At 49.1% G+C, this 21566-nt stretch overlaps 1 protein-coding gene across 1 annotated transcript in view; it reads right to left on the bottom strand.

Moving 5' to 3' along the window:
- The window catches only part of PIBF1 (progesterone immunomodulatory binding factor 1), a 797165-nt gene that overhangs the window by 336679 nt on the left and 438920 nt on the right, over positions 1-21566 (bottom strand). The gene's annotated exons all lie outside the window — the stretch shown is intronic.

Here is a 21566-nt window from a genome sequence, read left to right on the forward strand (position 1 = left end):
TGGATCAGTTTGTTCAGGAAAAGCAATTGCTGGTCTCCAAAAACAAGAGGTTGTATGCCCCACCTGCAACCACCGCCTTAAGGCACTGGGTGCGAGTAAGAGTTGATGGAGAAGCATAAAAGTCTAGTTTTGGGACTCTAAAGTCTGCGATCGATGAAAGGCGTGGATGGGTAGGTTTATGGACTGTTGTGGTGTGCTCAGTGTTTGGGGTGGTAGATGAGAAAGGAGACTGATCATTTGGGGAGAGTATGAGGGAGAGTGGAAGGTTGTGTGGTGTATGTGGGGGGAGAGATTTTGAAGAAGTGAGATAGGATTAGAGTTCAGCTTTGCATGGGGGTCAGGTCTGAAGTACAGGAGGCCTGACACTTAAAGGAAAGTGATGAGGACAAGTCGGAGCGGGGCTGGGGCATATGGAGCAGTGAGACTATATGTGAAACTGACTTGTCCCCATCTTGGAAGATTGTCTTAGAGCCGGTAACTCGTGAGTGGCTGAAAGAGATCATTAAAGGTGGACGCAAGCACCATGCAGGACAGGTACAGAGTGTGTTGTTAAGGAGCAAGCCCACATCTACGGAACCAACAACTGTGGGCAGATGGTGGGCCCCACAGCGAATGTGTGACAGTAATTTGCAAGCCGGAATCACGCTGTGCCTTCACAGCGCCGGCATTAGAACAAATGCGTCTTTAGTATGCATTTGTTCAGCGCGCAAATCGTTATAACGACGTGCCTTACGGGAGCACTGGATTTGTGATAGGTTAATTTACTATTCCAACTCCAGTATGGGCAACATTAGGGAAGGTGTTAGACTTTAAATCCAGCACCATTCCACCAATGCAGCACTCTAACAAATGCATACTAAAGACTAATTTGTTCTTTTGCCGGCACTATAAAGGCACAGCGTGATTCCGGCTTGCAGAATACTGTCACACATTCGCTGTGGAGCCCATCATCTGCCCACAGGGCCGGACTGGGAACCACAACTGATCCTGGCAAAGTGCTCGGCCGTGCCCCCCCCTCCGGGGAGTTGGCGGTGCCACCAAGCTCTTTGCCGGGGCCGGTTTTCGGACGATTTTGGTACAGGGCCGATTTTGCAGCTGTGCTGCAAAACGGCCCTGTAACAAAAATGTCCCCCAGGGGCCCAAAATCGGCTCCCAAACGTGCGGTGCACCGGGGGATTGCCCGGTGCCCGCTATGGCCGGTCCGGCCCTGTCTGCCCACAGTTATTGGTTCCGTAGATGTGGGCTTGCTCCTTAACAACAAACTCTGTATCTGTCCTGCATGGTGCTTGCCTCCACATCAGGATTCTGGCTTCGGTCTGAGGGATATTTCTCCCCCCACAGCTTCTTGTAGTGCAGCTGTCCCAAGGCAAATGGACTGAGGAGAGGTTGATGGCTACAAATATTGCTATGCGTGCAGTCACCATGGTCCTATAACAGACTGCCTTTACTCCTGAATATCAGACTCCTGTTTTCTAAGGCCTGGATATAGCTGCATGCAACACATCTTCATCGACTAGGTTGCTGACTAAGGCATCCTTTTTGGTGGCCCAATAGTTACTTTGCCAGGGTTACTAGAGGTATCTAGTGGATTACTAGCAACACATAATCTAAGACCGCACCTTTTTGCTCCCTGGAAAAAAATGATCATAAGCTGACATTACAGTGTCAGCAGGAAGTCTGTACTTATGTTGGAGGGAACAAGAAGAGAGATGATTCTTCTTTTATGGACTTTGTGGGCCTTAAAGGCATTGAGAAGGATGCTCTGGGCTCTTGTCACCACCAGCAAAGGTTGCACAGCAAAAACGGGGTCCTCAGATGAGGGTAAATATTTCCCAAATTCATAGATACCTTCTTCCATGAGGTCAAATCAAGTGAACTAGATAGATGCAGATGGCCAGGAACGTGTACAAAAAAATCTCAAAAGATGTGAACAAGGGCTAGGAGGAACAGGCACATAAGTGGAGGAAATTTTTAGACCCAGGAACAGTACACATCAGCTATGAGGCACACCAAGAAGATTTAGAGAACAGATGAAGACACAGTAATATTGGAATTCCAGGCCTTCTGCTGAGAGCAAAAGATGAGAACAGAGCTGGAGACCCACATAGTTTCTTGCATGTCATTAAAAACAAACATGATCTGTCCATCCAACTTTATTGAACCCATTGGATTTTGTCCTTTAGAAAATAAAAAAATCTCCCACTGGATATTCTTCCAAGGATACAGTTCTAGGAGGAGAAGGAGAATCACATGGTCAGAAAGGGGTCATTTGACGTGAGAACCACCACCTGCAGCTCTTCCAGGACCTCTTGGTTTGACCGTATGCAAGTTCTCACCTTCAGGCCTATTGCTAACATGAAAGACTGTTTCAATTGGGTCACCCCTTTAGTCTAATTTGCACCTGAAAGAGCAGACACATGAGGACTAGCAAATTTCCAAAAGCATGGACCATTATATGAAGAGAATGAAGATGCCAATACACCTACAACACCAAAAACATTAGAGCACTTTCACCCTGAATGGTGCACTGTACAACAAGGAGTCTGCTAATTCCCACTCTATGCTAGTGTCCTACAGCACCCAAAGAAAGTTAGGGAAGAGAAAAAAGGGACAGGATTCTTAAGAAGGCAACGAGGGATGTTAAAGATGTAGATGCTATCCCTAAAGCTGTACTCCAAGACGTGGTCAACTGATGAATTCAAGATAGCCAACTTGTTAAATTAAGACACAGATAGATTTTGCTCCAAATGATTCCCCATCCAATGCTTCTCTTCTGAGATTTCCAAGAAGTGGGGGTTGGTGGCAGGTAGCAGTCCTGTTTGCGCTGAGTTTGTGGGACCAGTCCTGGGGGTCATTCCTGATGTATCTTGCAGGGTACAGGGTTCTAACTGTGGAGATGGGCATAATGGAACATAGGCTTAATGTCACACTAATATACGCTCCCAATACAAACAAGGAGACCTTCATCCACACTACTATTTCAGATAATTTATGGCTTGCCAAGGGAAAGTGAGTCCTCGCAGGGGAATGTAAAAGCCACCCGCTGAAGGGAGACTGGCACAGGACCACAGTTAGGAAAGGATTGGCTGAAATCCATGGGCCTACAAAATATTTGGAGTCTGCAACACAAAGAAGCCAAGGACTACACATACAACTCACTGGCACACAGAAAGTATACAAGACTTGATCACTGATTAATTGGAGACTCCCTAACATTGAGTCTTCTTGGCTTTCTTGTGTCATATTGCCCCTTCTGGCCATAACCATATCCTAATAGAGGTAGATCTCAATCCCAGTAATTCATCAAAGTCCCTGGAGGCTCAATGAAAATCCTATTGCTGATCGATTAATCACAAGGAAAATGTGGGGAAAAAGTTGCACTCTATGTATGTAAAACCAAAAGTTAGGGGTGGACCATGTCATGGCATGGGATGCGTTGACGGCCATACCCCTGCTATCATGCCAGGCCATGATATTGTTCTAATGTACTGCATATTGTGTTGGTCATTAGTGAGAGCAGTGGATTTGAACTGTGATTCAGACGGTGTGAGGGAAACGGCTAGCAAGCAGTAACAGGCACCCTTGGCCCCAACGCCGTGTGGGAACGGCTGAACCGCTGAACCGCTGGACCACCGGCCCCAGAGACCCCTGCCCCGGCACCGCCAACTGACAAGCATATCCCCCGACCGGAAGCGCAATAAGAGGTGCGGGCGGACTCCCTCAGCACGGGAAGCCCGTGATTCAAACGCTGTGAGGGAAACGGCCAGAAGGCAGTAACAGGCGCCATTAGCCCCAACGCCGTGAGGGGAATGGGTGAACCGCTGGACCACCTGCCCCAGACACACCTGCGCCGGCACCGCCACTGACTAGCATATCCTGCGCCCGGAAACGCGATAAGAGGTGCAGCGGGCTCCCGCAGCGCGGGAAGCCCGTGATTCAGACGCTGTGAGGGAAACAGCCAGCAAGCAGTAACAGGCGCCCTTGGCCCCAAAGCCGTGAGGGGAACAGCTGAACCGCTGGACCACCGGCCCCAGACACCCTTTTGCCGGCACCGCCACTGACGAGCATATCCCGCACCCGGAAGTGCGATAAGAGGGAGCGACCATTGACCCTTCCAGGTAGGTCACTCCCCCTCCGAACAGCACCGCCTGTGTGTCCCTGCCCCAGCTGCCGCTGCCGAGGAAGTTCGAGGCCCTCCTCCACCCGCAGGCTACCACCTGCGCCTCATCCCTGGTGGCCAGTGGTAGGCGGTAGGTTTGCATTGTATTGCCTATATTTTCTTTCATTGCTCCCGCTGTAGTGACTGCATTTTCATTGTTGTGTCTGTGACTGCTGTTGTCTGTCTGCCCTTTCCTGAGACTTTTCTGCCTTCTGTGCCACTCGTTTCCCCCCCGTTTTTTGTGACCATTTTGCCCTTCTTGTGACTTTTTGCCTCCTGTGCCACTCGTTCCCCCCTTAATTGTTGTGCCCTTTTGCCTTCTGTTTCCTTCGTCGCCCCTCACCGCCCACGCCGCTGCATCCCCTGCGGCTCCGCCCCCCTGACTGCCCATTTGCTGTTCCCGCCTCCCAGCTGCTCCTTACTCCCACCTCCCGATACATGCCTGCCGCTGCGCGGTCGCGCCGCTGGCGCACGGCAAGCCCGTCTGCGCCCGTCGCCAGAACTCCTGGCCCCCGCACCCACCACCACCACTACAACGCCAGCACTCTGTACGCTCTCAACCCCGGACGGACCCACAACTGCTTCAAGGCCGCCCCGAAACGCACACACGATCCTTTCACCAGCCAGAACTGCAGCTACACCAGTCAAAGAGCCGACAAACCACCTGCCAAGAAAGACCTCAACTGCCTCCGATGCATACTAGTGAACACCCGCTCCGCACGCAAACACGCCGTAGAGCTCTGGGACCTGCTCAACACATCCTCCCCAGATGTCGCCTTCCTGACAGAAACCTGATTGAACAACTCCTCCGCACCAGACATCGCCATAGCCATCCCAGACGGCTACAAGATCACCCGCAGAGACCGCACCAACAGAGTCGGAGGAGGAATTGCCATCGACCACAAGAACAGCATCAGGGTCTCGACTGGCACCGAGCACCGCCGAACACATGCATTTCCAGATCCACACTGACCCCAACTCCACCCTCAGAGGCACCCTCGTCTACCAACCCCCCGGACCCCGCCCCCAGTTCAGCGACTCCATCGCCGACTTCATCAGCATGCACGCCCTGACCTCAACCAACTATATCCTCCTCGGAGACCTGAACTTTCACCTTGAGAACAACAATGACAGCAACTCCACCACCCGTCTTCCCAGCCAAGGTCGTCGATAAAATCGTTAACAGACAGCTAACCAGATACCTCGAAGAGAACAGAATCCTGGACCCTTCCCAGCCAGGGTTCCGCAGCAACCACAGCATCGCCGCCACCAACAACATCAGGACCCTGTTAGAAAACGGGGAGACTGCAGCACTCATCCCCCTAGACCTCTCCGCCGCCTTCTACACGGTCTGCCACCGCACACTGCGCGCACGCCTCCACGCCGCAGGGATCCGAGACAAGGCTCTGGAATGGACCACCTCCTTCCTCTCCGGCAGACCCTAGAGCGTCCGCCTCCCCCGTTCCGTTCCGAATCCTCCAAGATCATCTGCGGCGTACCCCAGAATTTCCTCCCTCAGCCCGACACTGTTCAACATTTAGATGGCCCCGCTCGCACACGTTGCCTGACAGCACGACCTCAACATAATCTCCTACGCCGACGACACTCAACTGATCCTCTCCCTCACCAAGGGCCCCTTCACCGCCATAGCCAACCTCCATGAAGGAATGAAGGCCGTCACCGACTGGCTAAAGATCAGCCGTCTGAAGCTGAACTCTGACAAGACGGAGGTCCTCATCCTCGGCTCCAACCAGTCAGCCTGGGATGATTCCTGGTGGCCAACAGCACTGGAAGCAGCCCCGACCCCCACCAACCACGCACGCAACCTGGGAATCATCCTCGACTCAAAGCTCTCAATGACCAAGCAAGTCAAAGCCGTCTCCTCCTCCTGCTTCAACACCCTCCGCATGCTCCGCAAGATCTACAGATGGATCCGGACAGATACAAGAAAGACAGTCACCCAGGCCCTCGTCAGCAGCAGACTTGACTACGGAAAAGCTCTCTACGCGAGAGTCCCGACCAAGCTCATCAATCGACTACAATGCATCCAAAACGCCTCGGCACGACTGATCCTCGATGTACCACGACACGGCCACATCACCCCCCACCTGAGAAACCTGCCCTGGCTCCCCGTCAACAAGAGGATATCCCTCAAGCTTCTCATCCACGCACACAAGGCACTCCACAAGACCGGCCCAGCCTACCTCAACAGACGGCTCTCCTTCTACACCCCCAACCGCCAGTTATGCTCATCCAACCTCTCACTTGCCACCGTCCCGCGCATCCGAACAACCACCGGCGGGAAATCCTTCTATCATCTAGCCGCCAAGATATGGAACATCCTCCCACTGAGCCTACAACAGACCCAAGACCTGCTGACCTTCAGGAGGATACTAAAGACCTGGATGTTTGATCAGTAGCGGGCCCCCACCTCCCCCCTCCAGCGCCTTGAGACCCTCACGGGTATGTAGTGCGCTTAACAAATGACTGTTTGATTGATTGAGTGAGGTGCGGCTGGCTCCCGCAGCGCAGGATGCGCACGGGTTCGTCTGCACCCGTCCGAGGTTGGGCTCCCTCCCTTGGTTTTGCTCCATCCCATTTTTAACCCTCAAGCTCTCCGGACCGTCTGTTCTGCCGTGGTTGCATCTATCCAGAGCCAAGGAAAACTAAGAATGGGACACCTATGGCCATAGCGAGGTCAACCCTGGGACTAATCTGTAAGTGATTCCAGTCTTTTATTTCTTTCTCTAGCCGCATTTGTTCTTAACTTTGATGGTCTGATTCTCTTCTCGCACCACCCTGGCACACAAGCGTGGTGGGGCACTCATCTGTCAAGCCTAGTTATATTTACAGTGTTCCCCTCTTTGTACATAGCTAAATCTGCTGGCATGGGGAAGCAGACAGCAATTGCTTTATGTCATGCACCCCCGCGGCTCCTACCTCCCTCTTTACCGCAAACATCCATCAACAGAATGCTACAAAGGGTAATATGCAAAAACCACAATTGATGAACAGAATGCAGAACAATGTCATACATTCACCCCAGTACAGAGATCTGGGCCTAAATCCAGACGTCTGGAATGCCAGAAACCGGTCCTCGGAAGCTTGTTTCTGGGTCCAGGGATGGCTTGGCAGTTCGGGCTGGACTGTTCCCATGAGGCACAGGGTCAGACTGATTTGCATATAGCCATGTCTGAACTGGGGTGGCAGAGTGGGCTAAAGAACGGTGATGGATTAAACCCAGATCTTTTGACTGGGTGTGAGTGTTTGATTGGTTCAGATGCTCCGTCCATTACCACCCCCTTTTGTACCGCTTTTGGCCGCCATAAGTGTGGCAGGGTATGCTCAGACGTGAGTCCCTTGCTCACTTTGCCACTGGATTTAAGCACGCCGGGCTGAAGACGGCTGGAATGCCAGAAACCGGTCCTCAGAAGCTTGTTTCCGGTCCAGGGAAGGCATGGCTTGGCAGTTCGTACTGGACTGTTCCCATGAGGCACAGGGTCCGACTGATTTGCATATAGCCATGTCTGAACTGGGGTGGCTGAGTGGGCTAAAGAACGGTGATGGATTAAACCCAGATCTTTTGACTGGGTGTGAGTGTTTGATTGGTGCAGATGCTCCGTCCATTACCACCTCCTTTTGTACCGCTTTTGGCCGCCATAAGTGTGGCAGGGTATGCTCAGACGTGAGTCCCTTGCTCACTTTGCCACTGGATTCAAGCAAGCCGGGCTAAAGACGGCTGGAATGCCAGAAACCGGTCCTCGGAAGCTTGTTTCCGGTCCAGGGAAGGCCTGGCTTGGCAGTTCGGGCTGGACTGTTCCCATGAGGCACAGGGTCAGACTGATTTGCATATAGCCATGTCTGAACTGGGGTGGCAGAGTGGGCTAAAGAACGGTGATGGATTAAACCCAGATCTTTTGACTGGGTGTGAGTGTTTGATTGGTTCAGATGCTCTGTCCATTACCACCCCCTTTTGTACCGCTTTTGGCCGCCATAAGTGTGGCAGGGTATGCTCAGACGCGAGTCCCTTGCTCACTTTGCCACTGGATTCAAGCAAGCCGGGCTGAAGACGGCTGGAATGCCAGAAACCGGTCCTCGGAAGCTTGTTTCCGGTCCAGGGAAGGCATGGCTTGGTAATTCGGGCTGGACTGTTCCCATGAGGCACAGGGTCAGACTGATTTGCATATAGCCATGTCTGAACTGGGTGGCAGAGTGGGCTAAAGAACGGTGATGGATTAAACCCAGATCTTTTGACTGGGTGTGAGTGTTTGATTGGTTCAGATGCTCCGTCCATTACCACCCCCTTTTGTACCACAAAGGGCAATAGGCATTGTGGCCAATGAGATTGAACTCACCGAACGCAGACTATCACTGACCCCGGACATCCCACAGATTAGCACGACAATGGATTCCCCTAACACGCAACATGGCATTGACCGATCCTCTGAAACAGCTAACTTGACCTCGACTCCAGGGTTGGACACTGGCTCGACCCCCAAAGTGGTCACCAGTAGGAGGGGAGCTACAAAGGGTTCAGTTAAGCCCACCTACTCAAGGCAGCCTACCAAGACTACTAGGGCTGGGGTCAAGTGAAAGAAGACCAACAATGGTTCGCCAGTGTACACAGGAGAAGGGCCAAACACGGCCGCGCCGGAGGGGGAACCTCAGCTCACGGCTCTGACACCACCACCATGGGTAGCTCTCATGCTGGAATCATTATGAGGCCAAATCCGAGACATTATGAGAGAGGAACTTGCCCAGGTATCTGCCCGATTGGATCTAATCTTTACCACATGAACCTGTACTGATGGGTCAGCATCTAAGCCCTCTACTTCAGCTAGAGAGATCTCCAAAGTGACTGTAGATCCTGCTGAACCTAGAACAACTGAGATCAGAGAGAAGTCCACTACTCCTAGAGGGGACACAAATGCCATCCAGGAGATTCAAAGCAAACAGTATGAGAAGGGTCATGTAGCAGAGGGTAGTGCACTTGTAAATGAGGGTACCTCTGGGACATCTTCTGATAAAGGGGGAATGAAGAGTCTGAGAGGCAGTGTAGGGATGGACTTGCCAACAATAAACCTCCCACCAGCCTCAATTCCATATGTCATTGTTCTCACTGGAGTTCCACCTCTCTAAGAAGGCAAGATGGTAACCCATTTTCAGTTAAAGAACAAATGTTCACACCTGTTTGCTAGACTTAGCCAATTTATCCTTGTTAATGCTGGTGAAATACTCTTGACACGCAGAGTAGGCTGGGTGGGTAACAGACCTAAAGATGTTAGGGGGGAATGTGTTATAGTCAACTTTAGAAACCCCACCATTGTGCAAAATCTATTGCATTTCAGCCACTGCTTTCCATTTATAGGTTCTGCTATCAACCTCTCCCCGCTCATCCACTTTTATGTTCCAGCAAACTCCCACAATGACAGGGATGATCTCAGATTTAGACAGAACTCATGGCGCCAGACTCGGATAATGTCAGGGCAAGGTACCCCTCATGTCCCAGTATTTTCCCACAATGACAGGGATGACCCCAGACCTAGACACAACACATGGAGCCAGATTTGGATAACAACAGGCCAGGGTCCCCCTCAAATGCAATCCCATGTTTTCAACCTGCTTCTGGCGAACAAATTTGAGACCCTAGAAGAGGTTGACTGACTTTCGGCTAAGTGGCCATCTCGGTCTTCTTATGCGAGGGACCACTTCGTGGAAAGGGCAATGGACCCTAAGAAGAAGCCACCTAGCCCCCTAGAAATTGATCTTACCATGACCATGGAAAATGCTCACACTGGGGGGGGGAGGGAGGGGGACTTGGCTAAGCTGAGCGACGAAATGGGCTCTTGATCAGTCGGCTCCGCCGACCGAGTACCAAATCCACTTCAAAATCCGTATCAAACTGCCTGGAATGGGGCTCTCACAACGCAGACTGCATATCGGAAGGGCTACCACACATTTTGAGCCCGCCCGCAGCTGAAATGGAGGTGTGGAACCCGATTGGCGAGATCTCCTTCATCGCGCCCGATTGAGGCAAGGGCGCGGCCGCGCTGTCTGTTCACCGAGGAGATCGTCGGCGGCGCTTGATCATCGGGACGGCCGTCTCCGATCACGGAGTAGTGGAGCGCCTGGAAACGGCTCTTCGGCGGGTTTGGGGGACAGACCCAGGCAGCGACTGCCAGCCTCCGCTCACCGCCGTTGCTCCGTTGAACAAAGGAGGGGGGGAGTGTGAACTGAAGACCCGGGAGGCCAGCAGGTACGGCACATCATAATGACATTGATAATAGCGCTGGACTCCTTGGGCACGTACTAAAAACCTGAAGTGCCTGGGGGGTGGAGGATACCCCGCGCGGACCAGGCGAGCAGATCTGTACTGGGCTGAACGTCGGATGGTGAGGAGATCCCTTGGCGTCTTTACACACCAAGAGGGGCGCGGGGCCAGAATCAAAGTGCCACAGTGTCGCTGGCTCTGCTACACAGCCGCATGGTTGAGGAGACTAATGGTTGGGAGCAGCTTTGACCTGCTGTGTATCGGATAAAAGACTTACCGGCCGGGCCGCTGATGGAACCATCTGTGGGAAATGCCGCCCCGCCATCAGCAAGTAAGTGCGCCACAGGAGAACACTGCCGCCCGCCACAACACGCCTGCGGTATTGGCCTCTCTCCCCTCTCACCTTTACTCCTGTGCAGAGCAGAGGCGCGCTTCTGACATGGGCGTGGTGTGCACCTGCCCGCACTCCAGTGTTAGTGGGGACCCCAGACACAGGATATCGGGGGCTGCATTCCTCCCGCGATCGGTCTGCACAGCGCAGACAGGCAGACTTTAGTGATTTCTCCGTTGACTGTCGCATGTAATACCCGACACCTTTTGCAAGCCAGCCCGTTGGTGGGATCCGCATACGACATGGCCGGGGGCCGCAGCTCGAAAGCAGCACTCCAGGCCAAATTGACGAAGTACGCTTGGGAGGGAGGCCCCGGGTACAGGCCCCAAAGAGGGGTTGACCGTGACCGACAAATCCGAGTCCGGTGGGAAGCTGAAAGAACCAACGTTACAGGACATCCTTGAGGCCATCACCACAGTCCGCACGTCACTGGAGTCGCGTATCGACACAGTGTTCACTGAGGTGTCCCTTATCAGAGAGGACATGTGTTCAATGAACTCACGATTGAAGGACGTTGAAATCAAGGCGACCTCTGTTGTGGAAGACACGTTGGAATTGCAGAGGAAGATGGAGGAGCTACAAACTCACGCTACAAAACTGGAAGCCCAGCTGGACGACTATGAGGGACGCTCCAGACGCAACAATGTCTGTATAATTGGGGTACCTGAACGTGTGGAGGGGCCCTCAGCAGACCTGTTTGTGGAGGAGCTGGTCACGACCCATCTCAAGCCAAATGGACTTTCCAATATCTTTTCAGTGGAGCGAGCACATCGGATGTCAGGGGGCTGACCGAGGCCTGGAGCCCCCGAGACCACTTCTTGCCCGGATCTTCAATTTCCACGACAGAGATGTCATCCTGCAGTGTGCCCGGTCCGCCCCGCCAGTGGAATTCCAAAACAGTCTCATCACCTTCTTCCCAGACTTCACCCTCAAGGTGCAGAGACAGCGACGGAGCTTCCTGGAAGAGAAGAAAGTGCTCTGGGACAAGGACTTGAAATATGCTATGATGTTTTCTGCCAAGTTGAGGGTGGAATCGGAGGGGAAATTCTGGTTCTTCACCAGTCCGGTGGAGACCAGGGACTGGTTGGAGGGCTGGCGCACAGCGGGCCGCCATAACAACCAGGCTCGGGGTGTGAGGATGGATGGAGATGCCCGGGCCTCAGGTGATTGCTCACCTCTTCAGGACAGGAACGAGGCAGCGGGTGGTGCCGAAACATTGGTCTGTATTAATTTCATTTGGATGGTTGACAGTTTCCATTAAGATGGAGGGCTGCGGGGCTGGAGCTGACTCAGTCAATTGTGTCAGACTTTTGTCGTAGTGGGCCAGTGCTTGGGGACAGACTAAAGAGAGGGGTGGTTCTCCAATTCCTGAAACGCCACTCACCGGATGTTGTGTTTTTGCAGGAGACCCACATGCTGGACAACAGGTGTAGTGCCCTGTCACGATGGGGTTTTCGGCTGGCTGCTCACTCTGCTTTCTGCTCCGGTTCCTGGGGGTGGGTATCCTTAGCTTTAAACCTCCCATCACCATTAAGGACTCACTATCCGGTACTATTACACACTCACTTGCCCCATTCTACTCATGTGGAAACAGGAAAAAAATTGGCAACGTAGCTAGGGGGGTAGACACCATGCTTACTTCTGATTACCCGAACAAGTCTCAAGTTATAACCATAGGTACTACAGTGACGCCAGGCACTGCAATTCTTTCAAAGACTCAAGCACAGGGGGACACTATACTCATTAACACTGTAGCGAATGATCTTAAGAATATATCCTGGAACGTGGCAGGCATCAAAAACAAGCTTGACTGCCTGACTGGGGGCGTTTGTAGAAATGTGTGATATCTGCCTGTTTCAGGAAACCTAGTCTGTGGAGAATTCAACCCGCAAGGGTTTTGCCTTATTCCACATATCGGTTGTAACCAAGGGATGAGGCAGACCATCGGGTGGGCTTTGCACGTGGGTTGGGAGTCATCTTGGATGTAGGATTACCTTAATGCTGCACATCTCCCCAGACATAATGTGCCTTGTACTAACGTTCAAACCAGAGTTAACAATCGCCTTAATTAACATATATTCTAGGCCGGTTAAGATTGGCCAGGAGTCAGCAACCCTAGAACATCTGGACAATCTGTTAGCTAGCCTCCCGAATAATGCTTAAGTAGTGCTGGGAGGCAACATGAACTGCCAATTTTAACCACTGAAAGACTTAACGGGTCCATCTGTAATAGAGGAGAATGAGTTGTGGGCTATCCCCAAGACCAATATTACCCCTATCAGGGCATGGGCACCACTAGCACTCCAAATCAAGGCGCTTACCGTAAAATGTTCTTTGCGAGTCTGCAATGGTCGCTTTGGCTCAGACTCCCCTGGGAACCAAACTTTTAACAGAGATGGCCATCCTCTATCTTAGATTATATCTTCCTAGAAACCAGGCTATGGCCCCTGGCCAAAGATTTTATTGTCTGTCCGCTGTAAGACAGCGACCATAATGCCTTAATACTCACACTTAATCTCCCACCTATTGGGAACAAATCTGCAAAAACTAACCGATGCTGACCACAGGATGACCCTTTCAAATAATAGGCAGAAAGTTAAGTGGGCCATGGTGGAAAAATCACATGGAAAAATGGCTCTTTTATTCAACAACACTATTCCCAACATTGGGGCACTATCAGAGATAGTGAAGTCTGGAGACCTTGCCGCGTCTCTTGATGAGGTTGAAATGATCAATGAATCTACAACCACAAAGCTAGAGGAGACGTTTTGGATAACGTGTACCAGTGGTCGTGGGAGGACACCAAGGCAATCTTGGTTTAATGAAGTTTGCCGGGAGGCCAAAAAGGCATTAATAGAGGCCATAAAAACAAAGTGCAATACCACAGTAAAAGCAGCCAGATATCTTTATAAATCCACCATTGCAGCTGCTAAATCCTCGTGGGAAACGGATCAGTGGGAGAGCCTGAAATCGGCTCTGGAATCCAAGGACATGAAATTATTGTAGAGCATTGTAACCACTGGTAGCAATAATGGGCAAGCGGCCCTCGAGCCAAATATTGCGTCTGACTGTTGGAGAGAGCATTTTTTAGCCCTCTACGCCGCACAAGATACTACAGAGAGAAGCCAGACCCTAGCAACCCCGACTCACTTGGGGCCTGAGATAGCCACTCCTGAGATATCCCTGACAGAAGTATGTAAAGCCCTAAAAAAAATAGTACCCGGCAAGGCTGCCCGCTTGGATAAGATCCCAGGGGATCTCTATCGGGCTGAACCTTAGATCTGGGGCCCTTACTTTTGGGTGATTTTCAACGCCATCTTACAGGGAATGGATCTTCCCGCAACTTGGTTAGGCGCCGAGATCATCCCGGTATATAAGAAGGGATCTCCTTTGTCACCGGCAAATTATAGACCGATCAGCTTGAAAATCTTTACCAGAGTCCTTTTAGATCATCTGCAATCTTGGCTAGAAGAACAAAAGATCCTGACCCCTTTGCAGGCTGGCTTTAGGGAGAAAACATCAACAATAGATCAGATCTTCAGGCTCCAGCTTCTCTATTGGCAAACAGTCCATTTAGAAGGGGGTAGCCTGTATCCGGTCTTTGTTGACCTGAAGAGTGCATTTGACTTGGTACCCAGAGATGCTCTATGGAGGGTCCTAAGCGAGCTTGGACTTCCCCAGTATTTACTAAATATACTGAGAAGGCTACATAATGGAAATTAAGCCCAAATCAGATACAGGAAAAATGGGGTACTAACGCAGCCCTGCCCTGTAAACAGGGGAGTCTAACAGGGATGTGTGCTTGCCCCCACCTTGTTCTGCATATACATCAATGGTTTGATTGATACGCTGAGAGCTTGTAAGGATACAGACGCTCCTAAAATCGCAAAAAAGCGAATTCCTGCCATGATGTTTCCAGATAATGCCCTCCTCCTCTCTAAGTCTCCAATGGGTATCCAAAGAATCTTAGATGGGGTGCGTGAGTTTTGTAGGACCAGGGGATTAGAGATCAATATTAACAAAACAAAAATCATGATCTTCAACCCTAGTAAATCTACACTCCCCAACACGCACATGAATGGTATCCCACTGGAGCAGGTCTCTGTATTCGATTACTTGGGTCTAACTCTTACTGAAAATATGACCAGGGGGCCCAAGTTAGCAAGTCTAATCTCAAACTGACACAAGCTACAGGTAGCCTGGCTAAGTTATTCAGAAAAATATTCAACAGACCAGTGAGCCCGGTCATGGAGATATATAAAACCCAGGTCAAGAGTGCTGCCCTATATGGGGCCGAACTTTGGGGGCACTCTAAACATAGGCCTCTGGTCACTACTGAAAACAACTTCCTTAGTCAATATTTCGGATTACCGATAAGCTCCCCTTTGGTTCCATTGCATATGGACCTTGGGGTGAGATTTATTGCTGAGGAAATTGGCTGCAGGTCATTACTCTTTTGACGGCGCCTCTGGGTAACACCGGAACGGTCAGAGTATAGATCAGAGCTATTGGAAATCCAGAGACGTACTGGTTCATTACAGTTGCTATGGCTTTTATTTATCAGGGAGGGCCTTTATGAAATAGGCCTAAAAGAACTATGGGACAACCCTGACATAACTTGCTTGAGAACATCATGTAAATTATTAAACACCAGCTATTGGGGTGGATTATCTACAAAACTCCATGCAGATCCCGATCACGGCTCCCTCACATCACTCTTCCTGGAAGTAAAAGACACTTGCAGGTTGGAGGCATGTCTTGACGTAATCCACCTAGCATCAGGCAGGAAATTATATGTACAGTTTAGTCACGCCTGTCTCCCCCTGCGTGCCTTTACGTGTAAATGGTCGGTGGTAATCCAAGTGGGTGTCCAGCCTGTAACATGTGTGTTGAGTCTGAACTTCATGTGTTCTTTTTTGCCCAGGATATCACTCAATAAGACAAAGATGGTTGGTACAGTTATGCAAAAACCTAGGCACAACGCATTGCATGGAAGCATTTAGAATTTTAAAATATAATACAGATTCTCATATAGTCTTCGCAGTTTCACGTTTTTTAAATTCCATGTGGTGGGCCAGGAGAAACTTCCCCAATATGCATAACCAAGGACCTGATTGTGGCGGACTTTCTTACCATCTTTTTAACTTAAAAACTATTGTCTCAGATGAATTGTTTTATCTCTTTTTAACTGTTTTTAATTATTTGTAACCTGTTTGTCTATATCTGTGCCAGTTCTTTTATGGCGAATAACCGAAATAAAGAAATATTGGACTGGACTGGTATAGTTTAAAACATATTTTAAGTAAGATGAATACTGAGGTAAGTGATAGAATAGCTGTGGCCCATCTAAGATGAACAGCATCTTTAATGAGGACACTCAGTGCTTTAAATGGGCCGGTACTGTCCGGTACGGAGTACCAGCACTTTTTTATTTTTAGAGGGAAAGTACCGGCACTTCAAGAGAAATGCTATACTTTTAATTGGAGATTACGGCACTTCTCATAAACAAGCAGGTACTCTGCTACAGAGTACCTGCACTTCTATTTTTCCATTTCAAGCACTGAGGACACTTGCTCAGACCAGGCAGCCAGATTCGGCACCAATGATTTCTTAAAATTTGCCTTGAATCCTGACACTTATTGAGCAAGGCTAATCTCACATATAATGGAAGATAGAAAGGACAGAGGATTAGAAAGACTTAGCAGGACATTTTTGCATGTACCGTTAACTTAAGTATGTCTTGACCAATGTTCACTCAAGTAATATCCCCACTGTGCCGCTTCCTCGTGAAATCAGAGAGGAGACAGGGGCAACCCTGTTGTGCTCCGCATCCAAGTAAAAAAGGGCACTAATTACTTCCATTAATCCTGATACTTCGGTCATATGTCACAAGTGGGGTTGGGGGCCAATACCAACTACTGTTCACATGCTCTGAAAAAGGCCCAGTAGACCCAATAAAATGGCTTTGCGACATCAAGAGTGAGGATAGCCACATTCTTATTTGCTTATTACCTCATTGTCTGCCCAATAAAAAGCAGACTAGTTCAGGGTCTTTAGGAAGTCCCATATAGAGTTTTAAACAAAACACGAATATGCCTGTAAAGATTTCCACTTTGTGGTTGCGCAGAGTTATGGGCCTGTATAAATCACTTTAAGTTGGGTCCCTAATGGTTTGGGGAGAATTGTAATGATGGTGTTTTGCACAGTATCTGTGACAGACACCATTACCAGGAATGAACTGTAAAGATCAGTGCGGAGTGGGACCAGGCGGCCACAAACCTTTATATAATAAAAGGCCTGTGTAGGTTTCTGGTTCAGGTCCCTTAACCAGCTTAAGGCTTAAGAGGCTTCACATTATCCCTGATATTTCAATAGTCTTTATCAAGTCCTCAGTTTGGAAGGTCATCTGTATGGTCAGTCTGGGGATTTTAAGCAAACTGCTATCGCCAGATCTGCAGAGGTGTAACTGGTATGCAGTTCCTGATAGTAAGATCAGAATATACTGCTCTTACCCTCCTCCATTTAATTTGCCTTGCAGCACAGAGACCCTATAACTAACAGTCTTGGTTTGCAGTTCAGCTGTGAGCACACTCCAGGCCTTGCTGCCTTCTACATAGTATTTCTGTTTAATTTGCATAGACACAAACTTAGCTTTGCCCCACTGCAGAACCTTGACTTTTGTTCTTGATACCAGAATCTGCCTCTAGACACACTACAAAGGATTACGCTTGTGTTTGTTCTCCAATAATGCCAGATTGTTAGCGAGATGACAGCATTCAACCTACTTCTAAATATTTATCCATGAGAAGGTTCCATAAACTCTAGTACGTTTCTGAGACTATTTTAGTCTCAGTTCCAGCACTAATCTTTAAGCACATCACCACGAGGGAAGACTGGTGCTGCCACTTATCTCCGCTTTCTTCCAGTCAGCTAGCTTCGCTTCCTGGTTAATTGGTGTCACACAGAGCTTCACTGATCATATTATAGCTGGAAGCTCTTTGTGGCCAGTCATGTCGTCGGAAAAGAAATGAAGGCCAACAAGCCTCTGTTTCCCGCATTACAGAGGCACTGTTGAGATTGTGTGATGGCACCGCCGTCATGAAGGGACTCCCCCAGTCCCATCACACCTGTAGGCTCAAATCTTACTGTAACTAACACTATCCACGACTGAGGGTTTTAACTATGGAAAGCTCATGATCAGAGATCCTAATGACGGGTAGGATTAAAGCTTTCTCAAACAAGCAATCACATTTGTACCATTATTTATTATAACCTAGGTCTGATTTTGTGAGCAATTTATGTTCATTGCTGTGGCCACTTGCCACTAGAGGACTACTCCTTGATTGGCCAAGTCCCTAATTGTGCCTTCACTACAAATAGAGATTTACGCCCCATCACTTCCTGGGATCTTTTAATGTGGTCTTGTAATAAAATGATATAGGTATTTTTACTACATATATATATATATATGGTCCGGTATCAGCGCGTTAAGTGAACAAGATCGCGGAGGACATCGAAACGCGTCTGGAGCGGACACTTGTCTGCATTACCTATGGGGCAATAAACCTTACCTTGCATCCATAAACCCGCCTATTTGGATTTCTTTTGGAGTGCTTGCCTGTTTGATTTCCGGAATATTATATATATATTTATGTCACATTTATTGATATTTGGTAGATAAAACATGCAATTGTCTTAACAGAAAAGCGAATACCATTTGGAAAGTTTATAAATTAGACAAAGCAGGTTTTTAAATGTTTAGCCTTTTTAACATTATGAAATATTAGTCTGTTGTCTAGCTCCACGAATGATATCAGAGGAGCCAATTTAAGCTGCAACTGTATAGAAACATTATTGGGTTTCGACATGCCATGTGATCAAGACCGGGGAAACCCGGTCGAAACGAGTCATGTTGCTGGAGGAAAAATGAAGCACAATATAACTTCAACTGCTGAGTGTTCCGTACCTGCTTTTCCGTTTTTAAGAGGACGTTTTGGTATCAGAAATGTGGTTTTGAGATATATATGTACACACACATACATATATATATATATATATATATATATATATATATATATATATATATATATATATATATATATACACATACATGCACACCACACAATGCTAAAACTATAGGATTCATCCAACCATGCTCAATATAGCAGACCCGATGAAATACAGTTAATACAGTAAGGGGCCAAACCATTGGCTTCAATTGTAGCATAGCTTAAATCTGGTTAGCCAGTGAAAGTAAAACTCTATGGGAGTGTATATTTCATAATGTTTAGACTCTCACCTCAATCCATAATCTTTACTACTATTATAAAGAGAGAACTTGCACCTTTTGGCAAGGTAATCTCGGGAACCACAGCGCCAATCTACACACCCGATACATTTTTGAAAATGTCAGGGCGTGTAGATGGACATAGGCTATATAAATTTTAAAAAAAAGCAAAATAAAAAAAATAATTTACAAAACAAAGTAGTCCCTTGAAAGTAGCGCCGGCCGGGACCTAGCGCTGGACGCGACGTGCGTCATGACGAAGGAGGACCGGCGGCGTCATGGAGGAGCGGCGGCGTCGTGGCGGGGCGGTGGTGCAGTGGTGCAGTGAGTAGCGGCGGCGGCAACCACATGAAGAGGCGGCGGTGCAGTGGTGGCGACATGAAGAGGAGGAGCGGCGAGTCAGGTAACAAGAGTAAATAGTCGGGGCAGGAGGGAGTCGGGAGGCTGGAGGCAGGGGGGTGGGAGGCTGGAGGCCGGGGGGGCGGGAGGCCGGGAGGCGGGGGACAGCGGGAGGGAGTCGGCGGGTGCACCACAAGACAACATGCTGCCCCAGCCACCTTCTGGCCCCGGCTACAAATGCAGCCCCCTTCTGCCCCAGGCAACGCTGGGGCGAGCTGCTAGTAATATAATAAAGAGAGAGCCCAAACCTTTGAGGCGGGTAATCTCAGGAACCACAGCACCAATCACAACACCCAATACAGCGTTGGAAAGGGCAGTTGCAGCAAAAGGACATAGGCTATGCAGACGCACACCATATACAGTTAAAAGGTAAAAGAACCATGCCAGCAAAGTAGTCCCTTGTGGGCGTGTCTGCGTTGTGCTGGGGGCGTGTGCTGGGGGCGTGACAAACGCTGGGGGTGTGTGGTACGTTCCGCCCTTCATGCCATGTCTCATATCGTGTGCTAATCCCACCCTGCTCCCTTTAAATACCCCTGCACCCCATAATCATAACCCACCCTTACTCCTTAAAATACCCCAACACCCTTAAACACTAACCCATCTTAACCCTATAAATATACCCTGTACCCCAAAACCCAAACCTATCCCTAAACCCTAAAAATACCCCTGTACCCCAAAACCCAAACCTAGCCCTGAACCCTAGAAATACCCCTGTACCCCAAAACCCAAACCTAGCCCTGAACCCTAAAAATACCACTGTACCCCAAAACCCAAACCTAGCCCTGAACCCTAAAAATACCACTGTACCCCCAAACTTACCCCTGGACCCTAAAATACCCCTGTACCCCAAAACCCAAACCTAGCCCTGGACCCTAAAAATAACCCTGTACCCCAAAACCCAAACCTACCCCTGAACCCTAAAATACCCCTGTACCCCAAAACCCAAACCTAGCCCTGAACCCTAAAAATACCCCTGTACCCCAAAACCCAAATTTAGCCCTGAACCCTTAAAATACTCCTGTACCCCAAAACCCAAACGTACCCCTGAACCCTAAAAATAACCCTATACCCCAAAACCCAAACCTAACCCTGAACCCTAAATATACCCCTGTACCCCAAAACACACCTATCCCTAAACCTACCCCTGTACCCCATAACCCAATACTATATCTGAACCCTTAAAATACCCAAACACCCCAATACTTATACCTCAGTACCCCAAAACATATACCCCTATACCCATACTTACCTTATCCAAACATTAAAAAAAACATGCTTTTACCATTCATGCATTTACAACGAATTTCGTTGTAAATGTATGCGTGGTAAAAGCATATAAAATGTAATGCCATGCGTTATAATGGCATTGCGGAGTCATGGTACTTTCGTTATGAAAGTATGCGGAGTGATGGTATGCAGAAAGAAAGTTGCGGAATAATGGGTGTTTACCCTCCCCCGGTAAGTACATTGGTGGCACGTCGGCCCACATCTCCAGCAACATACTCATATTTTTTCACCACCCATTTGAAAAATGCACAGGTCTCTCATTGATGGCCAGCACTGACTGGGGAGCTACGTTCAAATCTCGGCATCAGCTCAACATCCTGTGATTCCTGGCATATCGCTTTGTCTCCCTGCGCCTACCACAAATGAATGTGTTCTTCGGTAAAGTAAATTGTGCTCATGCCATGTTGTCGAGTTCGCGCTATATAATATTGCAAGGAAAAATAAAGTAGGGAAACTAGAGTTCACACACTACTGAACGCGCACTCTTAACTGCATCAGCAGTGCACTGTGAATCGGAGCGTTTCACAGGCCTGTCACAGATAAGAAATGCTATAAAAACAAAATCCTACAAAACAATATACTACTGGCCGGCAGCAATTCATACCCGGACAACGTCGGGGCGGGCTGCTAGTACAGCTACGTAGTTCACTTAAGAACTTTGTACACTGTATCAAGAATCAGTAATAAATGGGAGAGGGGGAAAGCGGGTTGTTCATGCATCGGATTTATAATTGGTGTGGCCGCTGGGTGAGTGGAGAGCAGAACTGAGACC

This window comes from Lissotriton vulgaris, chromosome 8, assembly GCF_964263255.1.
Source record: "Lissotriton vulgaris chromosome 8, aLisVul1.2, whole genome shotgun sequence".
NCBI classification, from domain to species: domain Eukaryota; kingdom Metazoa; phylum Chordata; class Amphibia; order Caudata; family Salamandridae; genus Lissotriton; species Lissotriton vulgaris.